This window comes from Megalobrama amblycephala, linkage group LG12 (genome assembly GCF_018812025.1).
Source record: "Megalobrama amblycephala isolate DHTTF-2021 linkage group LG12, ASM1881202v1, whole genome shotgun sequence".
NCBI classification, from domain to species: Eukaryota; Metazoa; Chordata; class Actinopteri; order Cypriniformes; family Xenocyprididae; genus Megalobrama; species Megalobrama amblycephala.
The window spans coordinates 23832194-23848834 of NC_063055.1; the positions used below are offsets into that span (position 1 = coordinate 23832194).

The window sequence follows — 16641 nt, forward strand, 5'->3', positions numbered from 1 at the left end:
TACTGAGGGACCTCTATGAAAATATATCAGTTCCTGTAACAAATCCTGATCCTTTCTGTCTAGCATGTATAAACTAAAGACACACCCAATATAAAGATGAATGGTCTGTTGAATGTTCACACAGTTTTTTCAGTCATTTCACAATGTGCAGTTTGGAATTCTGTGGTGAGAACAAGTTCTCAGTCCAAACTGAACTTTAATTATTCTAAATTAGTCCATAATTATAAATACTGCTTTGAGTCACGAGTGATTAATGTGCTATTCCGTCAAGAGCTTTACTGGTTAGCCACTATCTGTGTTTGCATGCTTGGCACAACAGAAATATTCATATAAACAGACCAATACTTAATTCCAGTTTTTTCTTTCATTACAGTGTTCTTTCATATGTCAATCTCTGATTCAGTATGAAGGAATTTGTTCTCTTTGCTGCTGACTGGAGCTCATGCTTATTAACAAAAGACACTAATTAATCTCTGCTGGTACAGCACAGCAATTTCACATGCTCTCAACTGGAAATGAAAGAGAGGGAGACCTAAACATCCTTTTAAACAATCATTTTACTTGAGAAGTAATCTTGCATTAGAAAATGAATATGTCTTAGTATCACGGGTAGGCCTTAACAGAAAAAATACTGAGAAAACGTAGAAAATACTGTAAGTAAAAAGTATTCACATTAAATTGTAGCCTACTTGAAGGTCATTTTTTCTCCTGTATTGAATTTTGTTTAAGAATGTTTAGATACATTTTGTACATTTCAGTGTTAGACACAAATTAACTTTAACATGTACTTACTGTCCTGACTTTTAAATCACGCATTCCTCGTTATCATTTAAATGATACTTGGATTATTACAAAGCATTAGCTTCAAAGGGTTCCGGTGAAGTTTTAACATCACGTTCAAAGTCATCATAACTCCTCGTGTCCTTGTAACTGGAGACTATTACACCACATAGCGACCGTGGGGCCGTACAAGTTTATGCGCATGCGCAGCAGGGATTCTATCACAGTCGAGCGGATGGGAAAGTCACACCACATATCCACGAATCCATGGAGACATTCAGAGCTCTCCATGCTGCTCAGTGAACCGGGACAGCACATCGAGGAAGGATATCGCACGCTTGCAACCGGAGTTGGTGAATGAAACGCACAGGTATGTGTTTGCATGCGTATACTGTGGACCACATGGTCCTGCTGTAGAAAGAGAGGGGGAGTCCATTTAAAAGTGCATCTTGAGCTTTAGAAGAACACAATGAATTAACCTTAACTCTGGAGGGTGCAAGCTTCACAGTCTATGGTGCAAGCACACTGTCTTTGTGGTCGCCGCTCAATGTTTCCTGTCAGTTACATCATTCGTGATGTCGCTGTGCTCACAGACCTGCACATTGTGCCCATTTTAGACGGGCTGCTGGGTGAATAGGGTGTTTGTGACCCTCCAACATCGTAACAGACCATTCTCTTAGACCGAGAAGTGGGTCTCCATTATCACGTTGTTCGCTTTTCTCGCCTTTTGAGTTCCTCGCCACGCATACGTGTCACGCGCTCACGTGCGCAATGGATGTGCGTAAAAATAAATAATAATAAATAATAATAAAAGGATAATAATTAATAATAAAAACAGCATCTGTTCAAATGCGGCTATATGCCTCATTTTTATAGTTATTTGAAGATTACGTTGTGTTTTCACTTAGTCATTTATTCTTAGGCTGGATCAATCCTGATGAGATGCCTACCTACACAAGTTTTTGAGCATCATAGCTCTCTAGGCAGACTTATCACCAGGTTTTGAGACTTTGAGTTGCTTGCTCTTCAGAGCAATTTGGCCAGTTTGCATATTTCTTGATTTTCTTCTCAAACAATGTCACAAAGCAACTCAGACGAAAAGTGGGTAAGAGAAACACTGATGGTCAGACTTGGGTCCTCTAATAGAACCAAACTCAGACACCTTTAAGTGGACCAAGAGGTGAACCCAGTGACGAAGGACCCAGTTATCTTTACGTTCACACTGTCCCTGTCCCTGAAAGAGGACTCGGATCCTTTTTTGATCCACTTAAGGAGGAATGTGGTCTCAGACCTCTGTGTTCATACTGGTGCTTTTTGAATCTAGTCCAGTTCAGTGTTTGATGGCTCGACCTATGGCCTTCAAAATTTGATCCCATTCACTTACATTGTATGTGCCTCACTAAACAAGAAATATGTTTGTAAAGATTATTATTATTAAAGAGCCCTGCACATGACATGCAGGAAAAAAGTAGGCTAAATCGCACACTATTTAGTTTTTTTTTCTGCATGTAATGTGCGGGGCTCCGTATAAAATTATTATTTTTTAAAACGAAATTGCTACTAATGCTCTTGAATGAGCTTAAATATTAAAAAAGATATTTTGATGAAATCCGAGAGGTTTTTTTAATACTGAGCCAGCCTTCTGATGTTGAACCCGGTGGAAGTGCTGCAACGTAAATAGCATAGCAGAATGACAGGGGAAAGATGAATTTGTTGGATAAAGTCGTTATTTTTATATTTGTGCACAAAAAGTATTCTTGTCACTTCATAACATTAGGGTTGAACCACTGTAGTCACAAGGACTATTTTAACGATGTTTTTACTACTTTTCTGGACATTGAATGTGGTAATTTCATTGCTTTCAATAGAGGATAAAAAAAAACCTCTTGTATTTCATCAATAATATCTTAATTTGTATTCTGAAGATGAACGAAGGTCTTGGGTTTTTGGAACCACATGAAGGTGAGTAATTAATGACAGAAATTTCATTTTTAAAATTACAGTTAAAAGCACAATAAACAAGTGTACGTTATGAACAAATAATTTGTAGAAGAGAGTAATTTGAGAGAAGCAGCAGTTATGATGAACAGCTGATTTGTACGGAGACGTCTGATGACCGAACTACATTGGAATTCGTGAACGGAAAATCAAATGAGCCTGGAGCGGTTTGTGTTCAGATTGCGTGTTTTTAGCGAACAGTACCATAAGATGAAATCGAACCATACTCAGACCATCTCCCAAGATGGGCTCAGTTTGGTTTGTTTCTGAGATCATTTGGAGTGTTCACATATGGGCCAAAAATCACACTAACCGCTCTCAGACCCCTGAAAAGGACCAAGTGTGAAAACACCCTTAGGAAACCGACTACTTGCTTCGTTAAATTAGACCTCCACTTCCATTCACACTTTGAATAAACAAATAAGAAGTTCTAAGCAAACTTCACTCTTCTCCACTCATATATTTAGATCAAAATGATAACTGTTTCTAACTGTATGAAAGCCATATTTATATAGTCCATTGTCACAGTGGATTCTTATGAAGAGAATCTGATTTAGCTTATCAGCTTTTTATTGCAGAGGAAGGTTTCAACATCTCATGTTTCATCATGAACTTATCGGAATCATCAGTGGTGCAAGCTAATCTCGTGAGGTTAAATGTAGGTCACCAAGTCCCCTCAGATTAAATTAAACAGATCCCTACCCAATTTAGGACTAGCGTTGAGAAGAACAATGTTTGGTAGAGAGATGTCAGTGAGGTCAGACTCTTATAAGGGCACAAATGGTGCCACTCTGGACTCGGTGTGGTACAAGAGGTAGCTGTGTGCTACAAACCTATGAAAAGTGAATACTGGCATAAAATGCAAACACAATCATTGCATAACAAAAGAGCAACTTTGAAATCATTTCATTAGTAATGAATTCCAGAAGACTTCTGATGCAATTTCATTTTCATCTTTGACCCCTGTTGAGAATGAAATGATAATCTCCCATCAGTGAAACTGCGTCTGTGATGTTTTGCTGTAATGTTTGCTTAAGTCCATTTGACTGGGCTGTTTTTGTGTTGTTTGAGATCCAGTCGACTGACGTAACATTCAGTGTGATTTGACGTAAAGTTCAGCGGTCACTTCTGTTTTGTAATTGATCAAAGGTACACACAAGGGCAAATGTTGAGGTTGTGGAAGGGAGGGAAAGGGTTCAGCAATTCAAAGGGGTCACAAGACCAAGAGCACACAATTGAATTGATTTGTGCAGGATGCCAAACTGTCACCATCAAGCACACCTTGATGGATATTACATTACTTTACAGGTATTGTTTAGTGCTAAGTTTGTTATTATATTTCTTTACGGGTATAGCTTGTTGCTAAGACAAGCCACAAACTTCTAGTATCAGTCAGTCTGTGGTTGTTTGGCAGGTCTACATGTATAGGCTCATAGTGGTGGTTTGTGTGTGTGGTTATGTGCCCTGTATGAGGTGGCAATTGAATGTGACAAAGGACATTCTATTGTTGGCTAGTTATGAATGCCATAAACTCACTGTTGCGTGTCAGAGATTTTTACTGTGTCCACTCTTTGAGTGCACAGAGTCTATGGTTGTAACATTCAGTCCTGTCAGTGGTATCGAGCGTATTGGGTAACTTAAAGGCTGTGGATTATGAAATGAAGAGGGGAACAGATGAGCATGAAGACTGCTTTCTCGTCATCTATCTATTGAGTGGAGTCAAGTTTGAGAAGACGAGTAAAATTTGAATGAGAATGGAGTACAGAGGGAGGTGTGAATGGCTTGAGGCTGGTCCATCTGGCTGTTCCACTGTTCTCTTGGTGGTAAATGTTAATTCTATTGAGATGCACACACTCTTAAACACTTGTCAAAATCCTTAAAGCATTCAACCTTTTTTACTCCAAGGCATTTTCACAGCACTATTCAAGGTTTTTATGGATTAGGATTTAAAATATATATGAATATTTTTTATTCACAATTTCTACCCATTAGATATTTTAGAGCTTGGCTTATCTGGCAAGTTGTATTCATTATAAAAATGCCCAAGATTTTATTAATTTACATTAATTGTACACACTTTTTAACTGAGGCTTTCTCTTATATCCTGGTTTTCCAAGACCATGAAAATCCTGTTTCTTCAAAGGAATTTTTTTTTTACAAACCTCTATGCCTTTATTCCTCCACAGACAGAAAGGAGAAAATATAAGACGTTTTTCATTGTTTGCTTGTTGATTTATTTATTTACGTGTTATAGCAATGAAGAACTTAAAAAATAACTTAAAACTATGAATGAATTTCTTTTACAAATTAGACTGAAACTTAAGCTAAACTCACTCACTCACTCATTGATTTGTTTGCAGTTTTCAACAGCTTTTATCAGTGTAGAATGAGTTTCATTCTGTTCCTCACACAAGGTTATTGTATGGCTCAAGAAAACTTAGAGCATGTTTCATATGGAATACTTTTATGATACCTTTTAGAGCTTTTTTGCCTTGAAGCTTGAAAGCTTCAGTCCCCATTTATTGTCATTGTCAATGTAATTTTCATAATTGGGATGGATTATTGCTTTAACTCTGAGTGGAAGAGAACTCTCTCACAGCTTCTCCTCACATGTAAACGTTTAGTGTGCGTCAAATGTTTCCTCGTCAGAGCCCTGAGGAGACATTGCATATATCAGTCCGGAACCAATGAATGTTGGGGGGAGTGTTTAAACCCACCTCTCAGGCCTCAAGAATTTGAAAGGGCAAGTGATTTTAATGTCTTTGTGTATGTGTGAGGGCCTGTGAAATACTTATTCCTTATATATTACTGTGTGTGTGCTACTTGTTTCACCCATTAATAATTGATCAGGGTCATAAGAACAGCTCTTGGGTGATTATGGGCCATAAGATTTCCATAAGGCGTTATACTGAGCAGTCTGTTTTCAGATGCAAATAACTTGCTGTGTTAGTGTGTACTTTGGGTTTGTGTATAAATTAATAAAGTATTTCACTCAGTACCATCCTTGCTGCTTTGCTGAGAGTGAGAGAAGAAAAAATACCATCAGTCTGATAGACTTTGAAGCCTTTGGCTTCAATGAACTGTAAAACTTGTTGTTTACACAATTTAAAATGCATGTAAGCAAAACTTTGCTAATTGAACAGTCTGGTTTCTGACTAGAGGCCACACATTGGGCTCAAGTACGAGCAGAAATTTTTTTTGTGTAAAATGTTCTTAAAGCCTTTCTGACGTTTTTGGATTCATGAAAATATTTGTATTCTCAATGTTAGTTCGTATGAAGGAAATTTACACCTTTTCCCTACCACGTGTAAATGGTGTGTAAAACATTCAACGTTCTGTGTTCTTTTAGGCAAACTGATGACACTGCATTTTGATGCAGTATGCCATAATAATATTTAATAAGTTCATTTGCCCTGACTTTTTTATGTAGCTGAGAGTCAAACTGTTCAACTTTGGGTAAAACCATAGGGTAAAACACAGTGCTCGTCACGGTCACTTTTTACCAAGCCATCCAATCACAGTGGAGGAGGGGCGGGACAAATACAAACCCGATTCCAAAAAAGTTAGGACACTGTACAAATTGTGAATAAAAAAGGAATGCAATAATTTACAAATCTCTTAAACGTATATTTTATTCACAATAGAATATAGATAACATATCAGATGTTGAAAGTGAGTCATTTTGAAATGTCATGCCAAATATTGGCTCATTTTGGATTTCACTACACATTCCAAAAAAGTTGGGACAGGTAGCAATAAGAGGCCGGAAAAGTTCAATGTACATATAAGGAACAGCTGGAGGACCAATTTGCAACTTATTAGGTCAATTGGCAACATGATTGGGTATAAAAAGAGCCTCTCAGAGTGGCAGTGTCTCTCAGAAGTCAAAATGGGCAGAGGATCACCAATTCCCCCAATGCTGTGGCGAAAAATAGTGGAGCAATATCAGAAAGGAGTTTCTCAGAGAGAAATTGCAAAGAGTTTGAAGTTATCATCATCTACAGTGCATAATATCATCCAAAGATTCAGAGAATCTGGAACAATCTCTGTGCGTAAGGGTCAAGGCCGGAAAACCACTGCATCACATACAGGAATGTTACTGTAATGGTAATCACAACATGGGCTCAGGAATACTTCCAGAAAACATTGTCGGTGAACACAATCCACCGTGCCATTCACCGTTGCCAGCTAAAACTCTATAGGTAAAAAAAAAAGCCATATCTAAACATGATCCAGAAGTGCAGGCGTTTTCTCTGGGCCAAGGCTCATTTAAAATGGACTGAAAACTGTTCTGTGGTCAGACAAATCAAAATTTGAGGTTCTTTTTGGAAAACTGGGCCGCCATGTCATCCGGACTAAAGAGGACAAGGACAACCCAAGTTGTTATCAGCGCTCAGTTCAGAAGCCTGCATCTCTGATGGTATGGGGTTGCATGAGTGCGTGTGGCATGGGCAGCTTACACATCTGGAAAGGCACCATCAATGCTGAAAGGTATATCCAAGTTCTAGAACAACATATGCTCCCAGCCAGACATCGTCTCTTTCAGGGAAGACCTTGCATTTTCCAACATGACAATGCCAGACCACATACTGCATCAATTACAACATAATGGCTGCGTAGAAGAAGGATCCGGGTACTGAATGACCAAGCCTGCAGTCCGGATCTTTCACCCATAGAAAACATTTGGCGCATCATAAAGAGGAAGATGCGACAAAGAAGACCTATGTCAGTTGAGCAACTAGAAGCCTGTATTAGACAAGAATGGGACAACATTCCTATTCCTAAACTTGAGCAACTTGTCTCCTCAGTCCCCAGATGTTTGCATACTGTTATAAAAAGAAGAGGGGATGCCACACAGTGGTAAACATGGCCTTGTCCCAACTTTTTGAGATGTGTTGATGCCATGAAATTTAAAATCAACTTATTTTTCCCTTAAAATGATAAATTTTCACAGTTTAAACATTTGATATGTCATCTATGTTGTATTCTGAATAAAATATTGAAATTTGAAACTTCCACATCATTGCATTCTGTTTTTATTCACAATTTGTACAGTGTCCCAACTTTTTTGGAATCGGGTTTGTACTACACTGACCAATCATTCTAAACAACAACGACTGAACAACAACAGAGAAGTTAATATTGCTGGTTACTGCATTTTTATATTCAGTAATATTCTTCAAAATGAGATACTAGTAACATGTTACTGCCATGGATATTCCAAATCATAGCAACAGAGCGTCTCGGCTGGAAAAACGCTGCGCCTCCTAAGCGCTCACAAGCGCCACCAACTGGCCATTATCAGAAGAGCACCTTTTCAGCTGGCTAAAAATGCTTTGGTGGACACACATTGAACATTTATTGTTATGCATATGGTCTATTAGTCTTTTTTTGCATTTATGCAATATACTTGATCTAATCATGAGGCCCGTTTTACATGCAAATACTCCGAATTTACTCATATAAATACGAAAGTTTCATGAATGATGCCCATTATGAAGTAATGAATTGATTTCATGATTAATTCACTTGTTTTCTGACACATGTTGGGCGTTCTCTATCAGATTTCTTAAGAAGAGGAAATGGGTTTTGCAAAACCAAACCATTTTTTGCAATAGTTGTTGCAAAAATATACAAAAAATTACCATGTAATTTTTTTTTTTTTTTTTACTCATTTTGTCTTTGTCTTTGCGTATCATTCCATATGCCTTCCTTTCTAATGTGGAGAACAAGAGGAGAAGTATAAATAATGTGCTGGTTGTTCTTTTCATGCAATTAATGAATGTGGAGTTAAGTGGTCCATACGTCATAAGCCTTCTGAAGGCATACAATAAATGGTACGTTCTCTTATGAACCCACCAAGGAGAGAATATTTTCATTGAATAAAGACTTGCATTTCAGTCTGTTCAACACAAAGTTATAGTATACCTTCAGAAGACTTGGAATATTGCTGTTGTTTTTACATCTTTTCTGAACCTGTAATACTCCTTTGCAATTTTTTTTTTATGTTCCAATGAAGTCAGTCATACAGGTTTGGAATGATATGAGGGCGAGTGTAGTTTAGTTGGCACCGGTTAAGTTCAATACAATGGAGTATATCCTTTTTTTGCAAAGAAATTGACATGAAGTGTTTAACCTAAAAGATTGGACTCCAAGGCATACATATGCATTTTATCACACTTTTCCCTTAGCTATTAATGACTAAACATTAACACTTGTAAAATTTTATTTTTAATCCAGACCAAGAAGTTTCAGGAAACGATCACTTCCGTCTTTTGAGATGCTGCCAGCTGTCATGTGTCTATTGTCTGAACCTGAATTTCAGGTCAATGTCATTAACCTCAAGTTTATACCAAGTATGAACTAATAAAATGTTGTACTGCATAATATACACTGTATTCTACCTGCTTGGTTATTAAATAGTGCATGTTTAATTTAATTTGTCTAAGTGGAGTCCCACTTAGCAGCTTGAAAATTAATGTGCTTTTTTGTTAGGCTATGTCTTAACTCTGGGCAGTCCAATCATGAGTCATATAATGAGCCATAGATATTGCAACATCTCATATTCATCCATTACAGTCAGTAAAAAGTAAAATGGAGCACATTTTGGGATACAGTATTCCCCCACATTTATGCAGTTGTCATACGTTGTCTCAGTATTGTGTCAGTAAAGAAAATTCATATTCTTAATGCAGCAATAATAAGAATAGTATAGTCTGAGGGCTCATATTATAATGGCAGCTGTAAACTGGTTGACCAGATGTCTTTAGCATTCAGCGCTCTAGTCTAGACAGCTGTAATTGGTCATATCTAAAATCTCAAATAGTATCCAAGTGGGTGACTGCGTTTTTCTCTTGTTTAATCTTCCATGCCATTTCTTATTGTACACTGCCACTGGCCTTAATGCAATAAAAATGTTTTGATATAACATATGTTTCGATTTGAATAACATTCCACGGGAAGGTGCATTCAGTGTTTGCAGATGTTTTGATGGAGGTTGATTTGAAGGTTTATTTAGATTCAGTAAGGTAATCTATTTAAAATTCTTGGGATTTTGTTATTCTTGTGAGTATCCCAGAAATGCATACTCATGTCCAGCATATATAAAGTTTTAGATTTTATGATGGGTTTATTCTTAGTGATCTGTTTTGGTCAGTGCCAGAGAGGACTGATGTTCACAGTTCATTTGGCGTTTGGAAGGTAGACTAAATGTCACCTGCGTAATAGATGGAGATAATGTATCAGGGACGGTGTTGGAAGTGATATATCTTTCAGACAGATTTAACCATTAAGCCATAAAAAACTAGGGATAGGCATTCTTGTCATTTTTGTATACTTGAGTGCTTGACAGATTAATCACCAGAGTACATATTTTTAATGACATGTCAAGTTAATACTAGGCTTGCTGGCTGCTGTAATTGGTGTTACTGGTGTTACACCGACCGTACACCCGATTGCATTGCCCACCATGGCACCACCCGCACTGTCTTTTTGCTTTTTTTATAGAAATAAAGACCATTTAGTTCAGCGGACAATGGACGCTACAATTATAAACTGAAATGGTCTTCTCCGCTCCATACAGCCAAAGTCCCTTTGAGACAAGTCATTTCTCTCAGTGGCCAACTTGACTTTTCTAATCAACGATGGGCTCTTTCACGTGGAAGGTGGGGCTTATTCACCATATTGGGTGTTGCACTTTCTCCCATTCATAAGTAATAGCAGACCGTGCACTGTCTTCCTATATATAAAGTATTTGATACATCAAGAGCTGCAGAGTCACAGCACAGTGCAGAAGGAGTCAGATCTCACTTATTACGTGAAGAGAGTAAGGAGTGATGAGATGAATGACAGGATGATGGTGGAGGATTTGGTGTGCAACAGATCCTGAGCATCATTGACAAATGTTTTATCTTGTAAAATGTGCGTTCAGTGCCACTGCATCCTATACACAGAGTAGCCTTATTGTGAATTATTTTTATTCCTGTACTACCAGTATTCCCTACCCACCATGAATTGTGGTTAATGTCTGTTGTGTCTAAATAATGAAAAGAACTTCTCTAGATAACTGTTGAGAAACAGCATGAATTGACATTTCAGCCTTCAAAGAATTTCACTTAATTTCACAATTACATTTCAGTTTCAGAGAGAAATCCATTGAAAATGTGAACAGAATATGGAATAACATTATCATAGTGTATATGCAAAATGATCCAGGTTTAATGGGATTTAAAATTCACGTTTGGCTATAAATGTGTGCTGGCAGTGTGTGTACCACCTATATAATGATAAAAATCCAACCACTGCTTTTTTTTTTTAATCCCCTTAAATCATTAGTTTCCTGATTCCTGGCAGTGTGACGTCACATTAGCCACAGGCCCCACCCACGAATGTTGACAGACACTACTGTTTTAACATAGAACTGCCCTGAGCGAGTTCACAGCCAGCTGTACACAGTCCGCCATTGCTGCACTGATGAGAACATCTCCCAAGCATTTTAGGTGTTCTGTAGCTTGATGGATTAATCCACATAGCTCTCTCCATTTACTCCCTAAATTTGAGCCCCTGAAGACGAGGTGGAAATTCGTTTATGTCTGCGCGAATAATTTCACACCGGACTTCTTTGTGAACGAATGTCAATACAAAGGGACAATACAAAACAGAGGCTGTGCTAAAAAGTTGTTACTCAAGGATAGATCAGTAAACTGTTTGTAATCCAGCTTACAGTCTCCAGAGTGATACTGGATATGGCAGTAATGAAGGTGAGAGCACATTATTACAGTTCATCGGAGTTGATTTACGGATATAAAGTTTACCAGTTTATTAAGCACCACCCGAAAAGGCATAAGGTCTTTATATATTTGTTTACTGTTAGTTGTAACGAGTGTTTGTGTAATTCGCTATGTATGTTGATGACAATGGGAGAGAGAGAGAGAGTTTATGGATAATATTTTAATGCACACTTGCACCTTGTTTTATTAAGCTCTTACAGTGATTTTTTTTTTTTTTTTTTTAAGAGTGAAAATGGACGCTTCATCTTTTGTGTGAAGTACAATAAACGTCATAAAACTCATCGGTAAAGACAAACGGGGTCCGGTACAACAAGCTTGTACTAATATAGTGGATAAAAACAAGAAGACAATATAAGTTATAACCGCATGCAGCATATTTTCGCAGTTTCTGACATTATAGTGCATCCTGACTGACTCCTGACACCGGAGGATGAGCTCTTGAAGCTCCGCCCTCTTAGGTTGAGCGCAGCAGCTCATTTGCATTTAAAGGGCACAAACTGAAATGGCGTGTTTTTGCTCAACCCCAAAAAGTGGCAATTTTAACATGCTGTAAAAAATTATCTGTGGGGTACTTTCAGCTAAAACTTCACATACACACTCTGGGGACATGTGAGACTTATTTTACATCTTGTAAAATGGCTCATAATAGGTCCCCTTTAATTCATGTTGGGTGATGATGGATCATCTATTGACCAACTAGTCGACCATTTTGACTCTTCCCTACTTTAGATTTTAACGGAACACCTGACCTACACTGAGAGAGTAATAATGGACATCTGCTTCCTTTAGTGCTGATCTCTTGTCTCTTGTAAAAAGCATAGGACCATCATCTTTCAACCTATGACTAGTCAGTATCCCAGTGGAGAAATATTAGGCCATAACCTCTTCTGTTGAGAGTCTGATTGGTATACACACAGATCCACTATGGAGAGCAGTTTTAGGACATCCACAGACTCTCAGGAGACCGCTGAACCAGCAGCCTGTCCAACACTGCAGTCTCAGGAGGAAAGAGCCTCTTCATTGGGCTATACTGAAGCATTCTGGGAGATTTATAGGCTATTTAATATTAGCCTGGTATTCATGGTCCCTATAAAGGAACGCTCAACTGATTTCAGAGTTTAAAACAAGCATTCAGTTTTTAAACTGAAATGATTTCCACATCAGTATGGATGCATACATTGTATAGGTGTTGTAATAACGTTGTGCTGATTTTAAATTCATTTCTGACCACTGATTATTACATCAAAGTGGTTCTGCTGTAACCAGAAGTTTTTTCCAAGTTGTCATACACTTTATTAATGATTTATAAATAACCCTATGACAGTTAAGCTACATTGCCCTTATGAGGGCATATGCAAAGTCAGCGGAAAACAAAAACGTTTATTTTAGGTATCTTGAGGTTACAACGCACACACACACTCACACTCTCTCTCTCTCTCTCTCTCTCTCTCTCTCTCTCTCACACACTCACACACACACACACACACACACACACACACACACACACACACACACACACACACACACACACACACACACACACACCTTAGTTTTTCTGTACCAGATTTCATTAAGATTAAATGCATACGTTTCCAGAGTATTAAAAGAACAGCGGGTAGGAATGCACAAGTCTTATGTATGAGTTGATCTGGCTCCAGCTGATCTGGCATTCTGCTGGGGTTTTGGTCCCTCACAGATCTCACTGGAGTGTGTTAGAAAACAGATCAGCACTTTAAAGTGCTCAAGCCTACTGATGTTTCCAAACTCAGAGGTTTTGTCGACATTTGATGGTCTTTATTAGCCCATTGTGCACGAGTGAAAAAGCACCTGGGCATCCAAGCGAAATTCTCAAGTGTTTATTGTGGCTCCGTTTCATCTCCAGTGAGCTGTCTGGTATTTCTCATAAGAAATGTTGTTGTGTGTGGTACAGTGAAAAAAAATAAAAATCAGCAAGTTGTGAAGGTAATTGACAGTGAGCTGTCGGTGTTGTATTGTGTGTGTATATAGTGTTAAATGTTGATGGTATATGATATAGTGTACAGCACCTTGGTCAACAATTGTTGTTTTTAATGGTGCTTATGAATAAAGTTGACATTGACATATTTGCTGACCAATTAGGATTAAGAGGTGGGGTTAATCATCACTTCGTTGGCCAACCAAACAGAGGTTAGTCTGTAGTCATCAATAAAACATCACAGGGAAGATCATAACTCTCAAGTCTCGACTCTCGGCGATTATGATGATTATTATTATTAAAAATATTAATAGTTTGCATTTAGGCGATGTTTTAGCAAACTTGCACTCAGTCTGACTCCATTCTGCTATTGCCCACTTGTCACATTCTACTCCATTCTACTCCAATGGTTGCAAATGGCAATTGACATGTTGTTTTATTTATACTGCTTATGCTTTTTTTTTGGATTGTAATTTAGGATTTGGCAAGGCAGAAATTGTTGTGTTGTGTAAATATTTGTGAGAGCCTGTAAGGACTTTATTATGGGCGCCAGTGAAAGCTGATCTTTAGAAATTTTGAGTTCAGCAGGAGTTTCTTTCTCAGAACATGAGTTTTCAGGATTTCAGTATTGGCAGTGATGTTATATGTTTCCTAATACTTGAAGACCGAACAGCTGCTTAGATGTCTCAGCATCTCATAATTCATTGTTGTCTGTGCAACTCTCCAATATTTTGGCTCTGTAACATCATATCTTGTAAAAACAACATGTGCTTTAAACGGTACATAAAAGCAAGTGGTTGGTCAATTTAGATGTTGGTCAGGCTTCTTTTTTTTTTTTTTTTTTTTTTTTTTTTAAAGCAGCTCTTGGCCAGAATCTTTTCAACCAGACTTTGTTGTTTGTCAAAAGTTTGGCTATTCAAGACTAGAGGTCCCAGGTGCTTCTAGTGGCAGAATGGCAGAAGCTGTTCCCCACCATAACAAAATGTGCAACCACTTAATTTTGCTATCTCTCATATTTGTATTTGCTTAACATGCAGCAGCAGAGTTAGTCTCAGTTTGACCCGTTTCAACGTTTGGCAAATAAATCATCACGTATTTGTTAGTGTCATCTGTTATCTTGATAAACAACCTTCACTGCACTATTTATGCCAAAAAACCCTGCTCACTGCAATAATTTTACCAACAATTACCCCAAACTTCTAAATCTCTACTTCATCCTTTGAATAGAGGGAGTGTACTTTACACTGTCATGCATTTAGTTTCTTCAGACATGCATTAGCAGGCCTTCAGACATGCATTAGCAGATTTCCCATGATTCTGCAAATACCAAATTACCTTATTCTTAAACCGGTTTAACATGGAATGAAACTACGTTGTCATGATTGCTCAGACAAAATATAACAAGTTAATGATGGACAGTCCACCCAAAAATGAAAATTCTGCCATTTACTCACCCTCATGTCATTCCAAAGCTGTATGAGTTTCTTTCCTCTGTGGAACTTGGAAGATATTTTGAAGAATGCTGGAAACCAAACAGTTTGGTTTCCCATTGACCTCCATTATATGGACAAAAAAATGCACGTCAATGGAAACTGTTTGATTACCAACATTCTTCAAAATATCTATTATGTTCCTCAGATAAAAATCAATCATACAGTTTTGGAATGACATGAGAGTGAGTAAATGACAGATTTTTCATTTTTGGGCGGGTATTCCTTTAAAGGTGCTGTATGTAATTTTTTTTTGACTGTACTAGAGCATAAAGATACCATAATATGTTTGCAGATATTTAGATAAACATAAGTTCACATACTTGTTACTCAGAAAAACAATTCTACAGACAGTTAGGGTGCGTTCACACTTGTAGTTCGGTTCGTTTGGTTCATTTGGTCCGGACCAAAAAGAAAAAAACATTTAGTCCTGGTCCAATTAGCGTTCAGATTGGCAATTTTATCACCAAACCTAAAGGCATAGGGATACATTCAAAACGTGTTTGGTCGGATTTTATGACGTATTGCCTATTTTGAGACGGAACTTACCGAACATCCAAAACAATGTTGTGTGCTGAGGTATATGCGCTCGTGTGTGTACGTAGCCTGCATATGATGGTATTTTGGCCAGCTGAGAACTCATGAAGAGCTTATAAAATATGTAAAGTAGTCAAAACAGCGGCGGGAATCCATCCGTTACACACAAATGCGACTATGACGAGAAAAGCCGACATGCGTGAGGATTCTGTCCATTTTAGGGTCTCGTCTTCCTGTTTTTGGTTCGTTTACATGTCTTTGGTCCGTGTTGCGTTCATATATTATTCGAACCGCACCAGAGTTCGTTTGGAAGCGGACCGAGACCCATTCAGCGGTCTCGGGCTGCTTATTTGGTGCAGACCAGGGTTCGGATGGCAGCGTTCACACGTTCAAATGAACCGCACTAACCGAGCAATCGCACCAGGGTTCGTTTTAATCGAACCAAACATGACAAGTGTGAACGCACCCTTATTCTACTTTGAAATTTGTGTTCTATGTCTTTTTTTGTTTTTGTCTGTGTGATCCTGCCTGCTGCCAATTTACCCAATAGTATTTCAACACCCCGAGTTGCCAGTTGGCAAAAAACACATCGTATTGCAGCCATGGAAGCCAGCAAACAAACTGGGTCAGAGATCGCAGATTCTATCTGACCTAAAAAGCCACGGCATCCATCTAAAAAGTTCTATGACCAGAGGCACATTAAAGACACAATATGTAAGATTGTTGGATTAAAATATCCAAAAACCACTATAACGGTGTGACTTGTGTACTTACTTTATCCCAAATGTGTCCAACAATGTTTAAATCCAGAGAAATCAACTATTTTAACCAGTGTAACAGCCTGTCAATGACGTCATATCCGTGCTACCCTCAATTTCTAGTTTTACTTCCGTAGAAACCATGGAAACACCAAAGAAGCTTTAATATATTATGTGTTTTATTAGACAGGTGAGCAACTGTTTGGATACCTTTATTGAGAGAAAACATTGTTATATAGCTCAGCATGGTTTGAATCTCTTGTTTCCTTAATTTACTGTGAGTAACATGTTTGTACCCAAAAAGAAAAACAGACAACACTATTATGTTAAGCAGC

At 38.0% G+C, this 16641-nt stretch overlaps 1 protein-coding gene across 1 annotated transcript in view; it reads left to right on the forward strand.

Moving 5' to 3' along the window:
* The first annotated feature begins 930 nt into the window (after positions 1 to 930).
* slc16a1b (solute carrier family 16 member 1b) overlaps positions 931 to 16641 on the forward strand; it is a 33237-nt gene continuing 17526 nt past the window's right edge. The window contains exon 1 of the mRNA XM_048209803.1: positions 931 to 1150. The gene's annotated coding sequence lies outside the window, so the exon portion shown is untranslated. The remainder of the gene's footprint in view (positions 1151 to 16641) is intronic.